This window comes from Oryzias latipes, chromosome 12, assembly GCF_053564925.1.
Source record: "Oryzias latipes strain Hd-rR chromosome 12, Olatipes_Hd-rR_3.1".
NCBI lineage: Eukaryota > Metazoa > Chordata > Actinopteri > Beloniformes > Adrianichthyidae > Oryzias > Oryzias latipes.
This window is the reverse complement of record NC_136248.1, coordinates 10,161,673-10,173,076: the sequence shown is the minus strand read 5'-3', so window position 1 is coordinate 10,173,076 and position 11,404 is coordinate 10,161,673. Positions and strand designations below refer to the sequence as shown.

Genomic DNA, 11,404 nt, shown 5'->3' with positions numbered 1-11,404 from the left:
CACACTCATTCTGTATTTTTAGCGAAACTGCATGTCAGATCTGAACATTAAATAAACAACAAACGCAATATAAATGGTATTTAAATAGCACTTTACAATCTTCCTTGAAGGCCCAAAGTGCTTTACAGTATTCACCCATGCACACACACTTTCACATACTGATAGCGGCTCTGCTGCCGAACACTGATTTTTATTGCAACCACTCCCTCCAATCAGTAGTGAGCATATTAGAAGGCCACACCCCTGATACCTCTGGCTCAGAAGAATCTGTTTATCAAACGCTTCAAATGTCCAACGCAAGGCCACCTTTTTACTGAGGCATCTGATTGGTCAGTTTATAACTTGTTGAATAACTTGCGCTTCCACTAACTTCCACTAAAATACTCAAACCTTTCAAAAAAGCCTCAAGTCATTATTACAAAGGACAGTTTTACAGTTTTTTCTAAGTGCCTTGTGTCTTGTCTTAGTATGTAGTTTAGTTTTGTGGGTTTTCATGTTATTAGGGTGAATAAATTTTTTTGTGTTGCTCCTTAAAAAGTTTATTTCTTGTTACTTTTCAATGTATCTTTTTTTTTTTTACCTCCTGATGCTTTATTTCACAATTACACTTTCACAAAACTGCACTTGGCCTCGTCTTGCGACTTGCCACCGTAAAGAGTGTTTTTTTTTTCTTAGTCTTACTCCACGCTTTTATGAGAACTTGGCAGCCCTGTTTTATTTTTGCAGCTGTCTGCACACTGCAAACTATTTGATCCTTGCAAAGATTTAAAACCTTGTTTTCAGACATTCAAGATGGTTTTTTTAGTAGAGAAGTAGAGTAGAGAATTTTGTCTCAAAAAGAGCTAGAGCTAATTATTAGGCCTATTAAAATGAGTCATATTCCTTTACTTAACAGAACACTTAAGACTTAAAACCACTAATAGACTAAGACTTAAGACTAAATAAAATGTCAAAATGCTTGATTGAAAAAATGTTTGTAAGACATCTCAATGCATTTATTTTTTACACAAAATTACTTTATGACATAGAGAACCCACATTACATCTCTCACCAGGTTTTTGTCATTATTTTTGAAGTAATGATATAGATTTATGTACTAAGAACAAGTGCTAGTTTTAGATTTTAAGAGGATTTATTAAGAAGGGCCAACTTGTACTAAGATTGTATTTTCATTCAGTGCATATTTTATTCTGAAAAAGGTCATTTCCATTTATTACACCTGTTTTTGTCACTGTTATCAAAATAAATTACAATCAGGTGCATAACACAAAAGCAAAAATTCAAGCCATATGTGTAGAGTTCATAAGCATTTCCGAGTGAGCGTATCCGTTGCCTGATCGTTGTTTGAATGTTTGCTCCTTTTTGGTATTAGACTGATTGCTATTACGTAACTTAAGTGTTATCTGGTTTAATATTCACCTTTACATCCTTTAAGTAGCCTCTTTAGTATTCCAGTGAATACACTACTGTGTTAACCCCTTGCTGCACACGCTACGCTGAGTTTGCAACATAACTGCTTTGACTTAGCTAAACACAGCTAGCCTTAGCTTGGCACTTAGTATGGCTTCTACCTCTTCTGCTACCCCCCTCTTTTCTGCCTCATGTGTCATATGTTCAGTGAGGATCCTGCCTCCTTTAGTGAGGCACTAGGTAGCGCGGCTACCTAGTGCCTCCCCAGCAGCCAGGGAATACACTGGACGGCTTTGTACAGGTGTGAAGCAAGCATAGTGCTAAACGGAAAAACCTAGAGCACCCAGAGCTCCACGTTTGTAATAGGTTCCCTCCACTCAGCGGCACACCCGCTAAACAATCAACTATGGTCATCGGCTCCTCTGAGCCTCCTTTAGCGCTGGTCCAAAAAACCCATGCAGGGATAGTCGAGCACTTCCTAGCTTTGGCTTACGTGCTGAAAGACAAGTGAAGGGAGTGAGTCACAGAAACCTAAAAGTAATAGATACTAGCACTCTCAATAACAACAAGCAAAATTATTATGTAATTAAATGTGGTTTATTAAACATTCGATCCATTTCCTCAAAGTCCCTCTTAGTCAATGAGTTAATTAATGTAGGAATGACCCATCTGACACGGATGCTTCGCCGCTTGTTTCACCTTCATGAAGCAGAGTAGTTAGGCACAATGTTTGGGGGCATGTGTCAACTAGCGCAGTTGAGGTGGTTGATGACATATGAAGCACAGAATGCATTGTTTGGTCGAACCAGGGTTCAGATGTCTCTTGTGCTTGAATAGTATTATCTACACAGCAAATTTCCAGAGTTGAAAAATGTGGAGTTAGGCAAAAAAGTGTGAAAGAGTTGGATTTCAGGAGTTTATTTTCTAAATGTGACTATACTAAGTGTTATATTTACTCTTTTGAGTTGTCAAATTTTCGAGTTTATTCATGGGTGTTAAAGAACCTCCAGTTAACTATCTGTGGAGTTGATGGCTGGGTGTGGTTGGGTGGGGCTGGAGTGAACGGTGGAGCTCTGTCGGGGCATGTCCAGTCACAGCAGAAGTCGTCGCAGCACGCTTTTTTTGCGCCAGAATTCCGAGGCATTATCATGAGCGGTAGAACTTTGTTGTGAGGTAAGTAAAAAAAAAACTTAAAAAATAGTATAATAAATGTACTGTTGTGTAAATTTTTTGTGCATTTCGAGGGGAACGATTTGCTTTCCCCTTCATTTACCATTTAGCACTTGTTTAGCACATTAGCTAAGGTGCTATAGTTCGGTCATCATTAAAATTACTCAATATAATATTGAAAAGTGAACGTTTAATTACTATGGAGCTGGTGAATGAAAAGTTTTGTGTAGAAATATGACCGTGATTCTGCATTTTGTTTTACATCGTCGAAACGTGCAGGTTTTTTTGTCCGGTCAAACAAAGCTAGGTTAGCCTAAATGCTACGTGTTCTGGGTTTTCCTTAATAAATTATCTGATAGCAGAGAGAACTGCTTGTTGAATGTGTGCGTTATCCATCTATTACTATGTACGTTTTGCCTCGATTTAGACTTGGTGGGGTTACGTTTTAGTTAACATTCTTAGTTACAGTTAGAGATGGCAGACACAGAGCTTTGCAAAATTGTTTTAGTATACTGTATAATCAGAGAAATGGCATATATGAGATGAACCCTGGAGAACCCAACAATTTTGTTCAGCAGGGCTTAAAGTTAAACCATTTTTTTGGTACATTTTGGAATGCTGCTAATAACAGCAGCCTAATTTAATATTAAAAATAAAAACATTAAAAAAAAAACAAGGGCCAGATTTGACCCAGTGGATTCTCCAGGGTGACATATGTTCACCCTTGTTATTCATGGTGAAAACTGCTACAATCAAGCAAAGTTTTTTGTATTCCAGGCCATCATGTTGGTATAAGTAAACTGTGGAGGAAAGAAGAAGTACATAAAACTTGAAGAGGCATGCTTCTCTGATTTTATTAGTGCAGGTAAGAATATATATGAAATAAACCGTAAATATAATATTTGCCTTTTTAATTTGTTGTTGTTGTTCTTATATAGTTCAGCAGAAATTTCTCATACCAGAGACTACAGCACTAAAGGTCACAGATGATCAAGGTGTCAAGGTTGATGAAGATGTTTTTCCAGAAGTTGCGACAGCTAAAGAAGCTTGTTTTTTCATATACACCCCAAATGGTAGGGCTATTAAAAAATTATATTTTATTGCAAATACATTTGCTGAGGTTTGTTTATTTAACAGGCAAAAAATGTATTATTAAATGCCACCTAGATGAAATGTCTAGAATGTAATATTTTATTCTTTTTATGCAATGGCAAATGGTATTTTTTCTTTTTCTTTCAGAGGGTTCATCTAAAGAATCATTTCAGACCTTTGGCTCTTCAGACCAGACAGAGTATGTGACTCTTACACCATGCGGTAAGCAAACCTTTCTATAGAAGTCAGATGATTTAAGATTTCACTTTGGGATTCTATTAGCCACATTTCCACGTTTTTTTTTTTAATCTTCAGATTTGACCGTGCCACAAGAAGAATGTGAAAGACCAAGCTCCCCAAGTCTCACGGATACGTTGTCGCTCTTAAGCAGTCTGAGTAGTGACACCAGTGATTCTGGGGGGAATCAACCAATGGACAGTGTTTTTGCAAAAAATGTAATTGTTTTTCCTTACATGAATTTGACATTTTTGTTTAAAAAAATTATTTATATGAAAAAGACAGGTATTAGAGACAGTGTTTGTTCAAAATAAAACTTGTGCTTGATTCTCAATAAATCTACATATTCTTTCTTTTTTAGACTGTGGAGCAAATTCTAACTTCAAAACCTGCCGAGATCGCTGTGATCAAAGAGTATGAATATACTGGAAGTCTGAAAGATTCGACCAGACGGTTGATGGTCAACATTATTGTGGCTTGCATGCGTGAAAAAGAAGGGTAAGAAGCTTCAAGAATCTTATACCCTTTTTTAAATGGGTCAAAATAGCTTAACATTGTTTTGCTCTTGCAGGAGAGCTATCAGTAAAGCCACAAAAGAGTTTCATGCCTTTGGTATTGTGTCGCTGTTTCCATCCTTGCAGGACCCATACTCTAAAAAAGGATATGTAAGTGTTTGCTTTGTTTTGTATGTGATGTATGTAAAAAAAGATAATGGCATTGAGAAACTGCAAATAATATCTATTTCAATTCAAATTGATTAATGAATTACTGTATTTTCACGACCATAAGGCGTACAAAAAGTTTTACATTTTCTCTAAAATATAGAGGACGCCCTATGAGGCGGTGCGCCTATTGTGTTGTTATGGGGCGTAGAAGAAGACAGCCTGAGAATGGTCGAGGGAATTGTGGGCGTGAACAAAATTGTTTTCAACATGGCTGAAGCACAGCTTAAACTGCAAGCTATCAGCTACACGGAGGAACATGGCAGCAGCTGCGGAGAATTCAAGATGAATGAATCTATGGTTCACAAGTGGAGGAAGCTGGAAAACGAATTCCGCCAAGTCAAGAAGATGCAGCTGAGTTTCTGCGGAAAAAGTCGACTCGAGCGATGGATTAATGATGAGAGAGCAGCTGGGAGAAGTTTCTCATTCACCATTCGACTGAGGGCAGTAATGCTTACAGAGGAAGTTGTCACTTTCGCTTTCCTTTTATGAAACGTCGTTATTTTTCCAACCGGGCAAGAATTACGGTGCCACAGTGACTTCCAGTGGATTACAATGAAAAGCTGTTCATCTTGCACCCAGTTAAAAGATCCAGCCCAGCCGAATCCCCAACTTGGACAAGGCGCTGCTAACTTTTAAGATTCCGGAGAGTCTCATGTCGGGAACGGGAGTATCACAGTATCGATAACGGGGCAGGAAAAGTCGGCTTTTATTGTGGGAGGCAGGGCCGGGCAAGTTACACCACAACCTGTAAATAGATTGCAGATGCTTGGGCAGACGTGTCTGCTTGCACTGTTCTTCAAGCTTTCACAAAAGCCGGCATCATCCTTCATGAGGAGTTGCACGGCAACGAGACCAATTCTGATGATGACGAAAGGGAAGCTGGTGGGTTTGATAGAAATTTAGCCCAGCTGTTCATTTCAGATACAGAAGATGAGGACTTTGAGGGATTTTTGGATGCTGATTGATGACTGAAAAAATGAATAATTTATCACAACCAACTTAGTTTTGCTCCCGCTGCCTTTTTTAAACACACACTAGCATGCATGTTTTACCATTATGTTTTAACGTGCCCGCGCCCTAAAACCTGGTGCGCCCTATGCATGTGTTAAATACAGAAAAATCACCTAGAACTGAGACTGCGCCCTGTTATCAAGTGCTTCCTATTGTCGTGACTATTATTTCAAATTAATATCTATTTTAACAACAGTTTTCTCCTTTTTTCAGGAACACTTCTACGACTTCCAAAGCAACACAGGCTTTCTTGAATGGCGTTTAAAAACTGTTCAGCGCAAATTCAGATCCTCCTCAACACCCCAGAAAAAAGTAAAGTTCAGAGCAGGTCCCACATAATCACCTAGAATAATTGGTTCTGTTGATGACCAGCGAACAGGAGATGAATGCATTGAAGCAATATCACTCCTTCAACACACAACCAACTGTGATTTAGTCTTCCAAAAGATGAGAGAAACCTTCCAGTACCGTCGACAGATTCTCTAGGACCCTCAGACCTCTGCTGATGTTCTTAAAGTATTTCCCCGCTTCTTGGATGTTAAAGGACTGGTTAGTATAAACTCTAAATATGCAAAAAAATTATTAATAAGAGTTAGTAACATCACATTAAAATCATTTTCTCTTGTTCATCAGATCTTGCAAGACTTTGTTTTAATGTTTGGAGCAGAAGCTGCTTCCAGATTCCTTGAAAGGTGGAACACAAGCTTTAAAGAAAAAGTAATCCAAGAAGCCAGGAGCCTAAAAGTGTCTACTCTTCTACAGAAGTACCTAAAGGCTGCCCTGAATGAAGGATCTGACTCTCCTGAAAAACCAGGTATGCTTATCATTAAAATAGTTAGGGTAACACTAAAATATTCAATCTCCTGTAACATGAGAGAAAATAATAAATTTTAACAAATATTGTTCATTCTACCACCAGAATGGGACAGCGACATGGCTTATCTTCTGGTCCTTCTCCATCTTCTCACACCAAAACCAGCAGGAAGAAAGCGAGCTAAAAAGATCAGTGTTGAAGAGGCAAGAGGCAACAGATCATTTGGGAAAATTCCTAAAGGTATGTTTGTACTAAAAAGTTTTATTTGATGGAGTCTTTATAAACAAGTTGTTTATATGAGTGAATTTCTGCTGTGTTTCAGTCATGCCAAAGCCTTGGAGATCATCTCTTGACCACTGAAGTAACAAATCAGCCATACCTTCTTGCCACAGGAACTTCAAAAGCTCAGGTTTCCACCTTCTACATCGTCTTGGACAAAAATCTTTCCCATGTCAGGCATGTACAACTTTAGGAGCTTTTGATGAACTGTTCAAGTCCCATTTTGTTTTCAACGTGAGGTATGATGATGCTCTGTCTCTGTACACATTTTTGCAGACTACAGTGTACAATATTGATGTGGGCACAACTGAAGAAACTCCAAGAGTCAAGGATCTTAGAGCAAAGCTGGTAAACAAGCATTAATTGGCCTATTTAGCCAACATGTTAAGGTGTTTTCTCTGTAAGTCAACCTATGCCTCGGTTTTACTTTTGTTTAGGCACCTTAAACTCATTCACGGAATGTATCCAGGAAAAAATCTAATCCTGAAATGTGGTCAATTAGATTGTTGTTAACAGTTCTCAAGTTATTCTGGGTTTAGGAGACATCTTTTAAGGATACATTCTTTGACTGAAGACACAAATGCTACTACTGACATTCCCTCCAACAGCCGCATTGAACCCATTACTCATTCTATATCCTCGAATGATGAAATGCCATCTACTTCATCTCAATTTCTAAACAAAGAAGCAAACCTTACATGCCTACCCAGAAAAAAGAAATGTGTGCCTCAGTTATAGCCAAGCTTTTAGGTAGCAGTGTGCCAAATACAGTTGTTATGTCCACAATTGAAAATTTAGAGGAATTAGTTGAAGATCTGCAGTCTGATATAAGGGACAAAGTATTAAACTTACTCCCTGTTGGTAATCCATCAAGGCCTGCCATAGAAAACCTTTTTAAGAATTGGGATAATCCTTTTTGCCAGTTAAACTCTGACACCAAATGGAAGAAATACTTTAGGGATAAATGGGGTGTAGTTGAGCCAGTTGAAATACGCCTTGGAGTCAGGTATGATACCACACGAAATAACAGCACAGGAACTTATGAACAAGTTCCTGTTAATGACAAATTTATATATATTCCAGTTTTGAAAACACTCCAATTCATTTTTAAAAATGAAAACATTTGTAAAATGATGGAAACATGTAGTCACTCTGAAACATACAAGGACTTCTGTGATGGGAGCTACTTCAAAAATCATCCTTTATTTTCTGTTGATAAATTTGCCCTTCAGATACAATTATACTATGATGAATTTGAATGTGCAAATCCTCTTGGATCAAAAAAAGAAATACACAAAGTAAGCTGCTTTTACTTTATTCTCAGAAATCTTCCCCCAATGGTGAATTCCACCCTCATGAACATCCACCTGGCTTCTTTATTTTATGCACAAGATGTCAAGAAGTATGGGATTGACGAAATACTGAAACCCCTCATAAGTGACTTAAAAACACTAGAAACTGTTGGTGTTGTTGCTCCATTTGCTGAACAACTTGTACTTGGCACACTTGCTCAAATCACTGGCGATAACTTGGGCATGCATTGCATTCTTGGGTTTGTGGAATCATTTAATGCGCATTATTTCTGTCGCTTTTGTTTAACTGATAAATCTTCAGTTCAGTTTGTGTTCTCAGAGGATGACCCAAGCGTGATTTTAAGATCACCCGTTCTGAATGATCAACACTGTGCTCGTTTGGCTAATGATCTAACACTAAGCTCATGTTTTGGCATAAAGAAGAAAAGCACACTTAACACTTTGAAATACTTCAATACGGCAGAAAACTATGCAGTAGATATCATGCATGATATTTTGGAAGGGGTTGGCCAATTTGAGATAAGACTTCTTTTTGAATATTTGATTGAACATTTCATTTCCAAAGAAAGTTTACTGAACAGGATATATGCTTTTAATTATGGTTATTTTGAAAACAAAAACAAGCCAACAAGCCTTAATCTTGATTGTGTGGGCCATGGAATTGGGTTAAATGCAAGACAAACACTTTGTTTAGTCACAAACATTCCATTGATATTTGGTGATCTAGTACCAGAAGATGACTTGCATTGGCATTTACTACTTTTGTTGTTGAACATTATAAACATTGTGTTTGCATATGATATCACTGAAGGCATGACAGTGTATTCAAAACACTTAATCAGCGAACATCATAAGCTCTTCAAAGAACTGTACCCATCAAAGAACTTGCTTCCAAAACATCATTTTATGGTCCACTACCCTAGATGTATCAGAAAAATTGGACCTCTTATTCACATCTGGACTATGCGATTTGAAGCCAAACACAAATTTTTTAAAGATTGTGTGAAGAACTTCAAAAATTTAACAGTATCACTTGCAAATAAACACCAGCTTTCAGTAGCATATCACTGGGAATGTCTGTCATTTAATGCCATTGAGTCTGGTCCAGTTAAAACTTTTTCACTTGAAACAGTTGAATTTTCAGATGTTATAAGAGCGTATCTTCGTGCTGATTCTCAACTCACTGTTTGCATGATAAAGTGGGTCAAGTTTTCTGGAGTTGAGTATCGAGTTGGACTTTTTGTCTGCAGTGCTACTAAGCAAAATATGCCACTATTCCAAAAAATAGTTTCAATTTTTTTACACTCTGGTAAAGTGTTTTTTGTTTTGGTTCAGCACGAAACTTGTTTTCATGACCACTTCCATTCCTTCCAAGTGACTGAAAACATACCCAGGAAGATTTTTGTCATGGAAAGAGAAAGATTAAGACATTTCAAGTGTTTTGATGCTCAGATGTCATATGGGTCTGATTCACTCTCTTTTGTTGTGTCAGAAAGTTTTATCTAAAAGGGCTCTTGTTTTTTGAAAAGTAGTATACTTCATCTTCTATTGTCCTGAAAAACCAATTTTACAGATCTGAATGCGTGGTAAAAAAAATGCACTTTTTACAGAATTTTTGTGTGGGATACACTGGCTTTTATTTTTTTAATGCAATGTTTTTATTGCAGTTTTGACAATGTTTTTTGTGAATTGGATACAACATATTACAACAATAATTTATGTATGGTGTGTCTGAAAAATAAAAACAACAAAAGAAGTTCCGAGTATGTCTTTTATTGTACATTATAAACAAATATATAGAGTTAAAAGTAGTTTTTTGTTTCTTTATCTTTTAACTCTAGTAAGAGTTAATAAAAAAACTAACTAAACTGTTGAGTTTTATTTTACTCAGGGGAGGATTAAAAGTTTAACACTAATAAGAGTTAAAATTAACTCTGGAAACTGAGTTAAAATATTAACTCTAGCAAAAGAGTTACTTTAACTATTATTCTGAGTTTTTTTGATGGTCACATATGTACACTCAGATTGAGTTAATTTTAACTCTCATGGAGTTTATTCCAAAGACTAGAATTTGCTGTGTATAAATACAAATGAATCCCAAACGTTTCCTCACCAGTTCTGTTGTTTCCCCTGTATCAGAATCAGCGTCAGTTCATTGCACTTTACAATGGTTCCTGGTAAAAAATGTTCTGTGGCTTGGGATCATTTCAACTTGGTGTCTCCTAATAAGGTAATACACAATTAACGCCATTTATAAAGGGGGGGGGGGGGGGGGTTATAAATCTATGATGGCAGGTAGGAATAGTCACATTACAGATAGCTTAATGCCAAAGTTTGTGGCATTTGCATCCAAAGGTCATCAGTTTGAGATCAGCCTTTTACGATTTTGCCCTGCATTTATTTTCTTCATGTGATGCATGTTTTGCAGTGTCAAGAAAGCCTCTTTCACAGAAATCTTCACACTTGTTCTACGTTTTTTTGCAATCATCAACAATATTGTGTTGTACATTTTTTTTCATTATCATTTCCACATTAAAATGTTACAAGGACAAGGAGCTAAATTGAAGCAGATGATATACGTCCAGTCCGCCACCAGATGGCACTGTTCTGTTCAGTTTAAAAGCCCCCAATGGCTGTTTCATTTTTCCAGCACAATTACCGTAATTTCCGGACTATAAGCCGCTACTTTTGTCCTGCGCTTACAGCCCCGGGGCTTCTTCAGTGACGCGGCTTATTTACGGATTTATTTGGCGGCCGCCATGAACGTACTTTCAGATTCAGAGCATGGGTTGAATGTTTACTCAACTCCAAGCAACAAGTCATTTATGTTTGAACTCACCATTAAGCAGGCAAACAGCATGGAGTTGACTTCAGGTCTTAGACACTTCAGTCATGGTTCAACAAAAAGAAACACGCATGCCCAGCCGCATCCCAGAATCCTTTGGTGCCATTAGACCCAACTTGCATGTGATCGCCACTACAATATGACGCAGCTTTCAAGTTAAAAGCAATCGTTAAAAGCAGCGTGAAAAAATCCACCATCACCAACGGGTTTGGAAAAGCCGGTCAGCTGCGTGACGGAAATGCTGCAATCTGCAGCTTGGCTGCACGTAAATATGTGGGAATAACATCAGCCTTTATTTTGTCGGGACATGACTGGAAACACAAATTGATGTGATCGTTTTAACAGTTTCTAAGGACTGAGCGGAATTTTACTTTGAAAAGCTCACACGACCCACAGCCGGCGTGTGAGCTGGAGAGATGTTCTCCTGCTGCTTGTTCACATTGAGCTGCGGGACCGATGGCAGTCTGAAGGCTCCCACATGTAACAACACATCCTCCCCTCATACACA

General features: G+C 37.7%; 1 pseudogene across 1 annotated transcript; it reads left to right on the top strand.

Annotated features, from left to right (window-relative positions):
- Positions 1–3,481: 3,481 nt before the first annotated feature.
- LOC144996589 (uncharacterized) lies at positions 3,482–9,740 on the top strand (annotated as a pseudogene). The gene is made up of 9 exons (XR_013659495.1): positions 3,482–3,653; positions 3,820–3,894; positions 3,988–4,127; positions 4,271–4,407; positions 4,481–4,574; positions 5,859–6,194; positions 6,279–6,459; positions 6,565–6,699; positions 6,782–9,740. The product of XR_013659495.1 is annotated as an uncharacterized LOC144996589 (transcript).
- Positions 9,741–11,404: the final 1,664 nt, after the last annotated feature.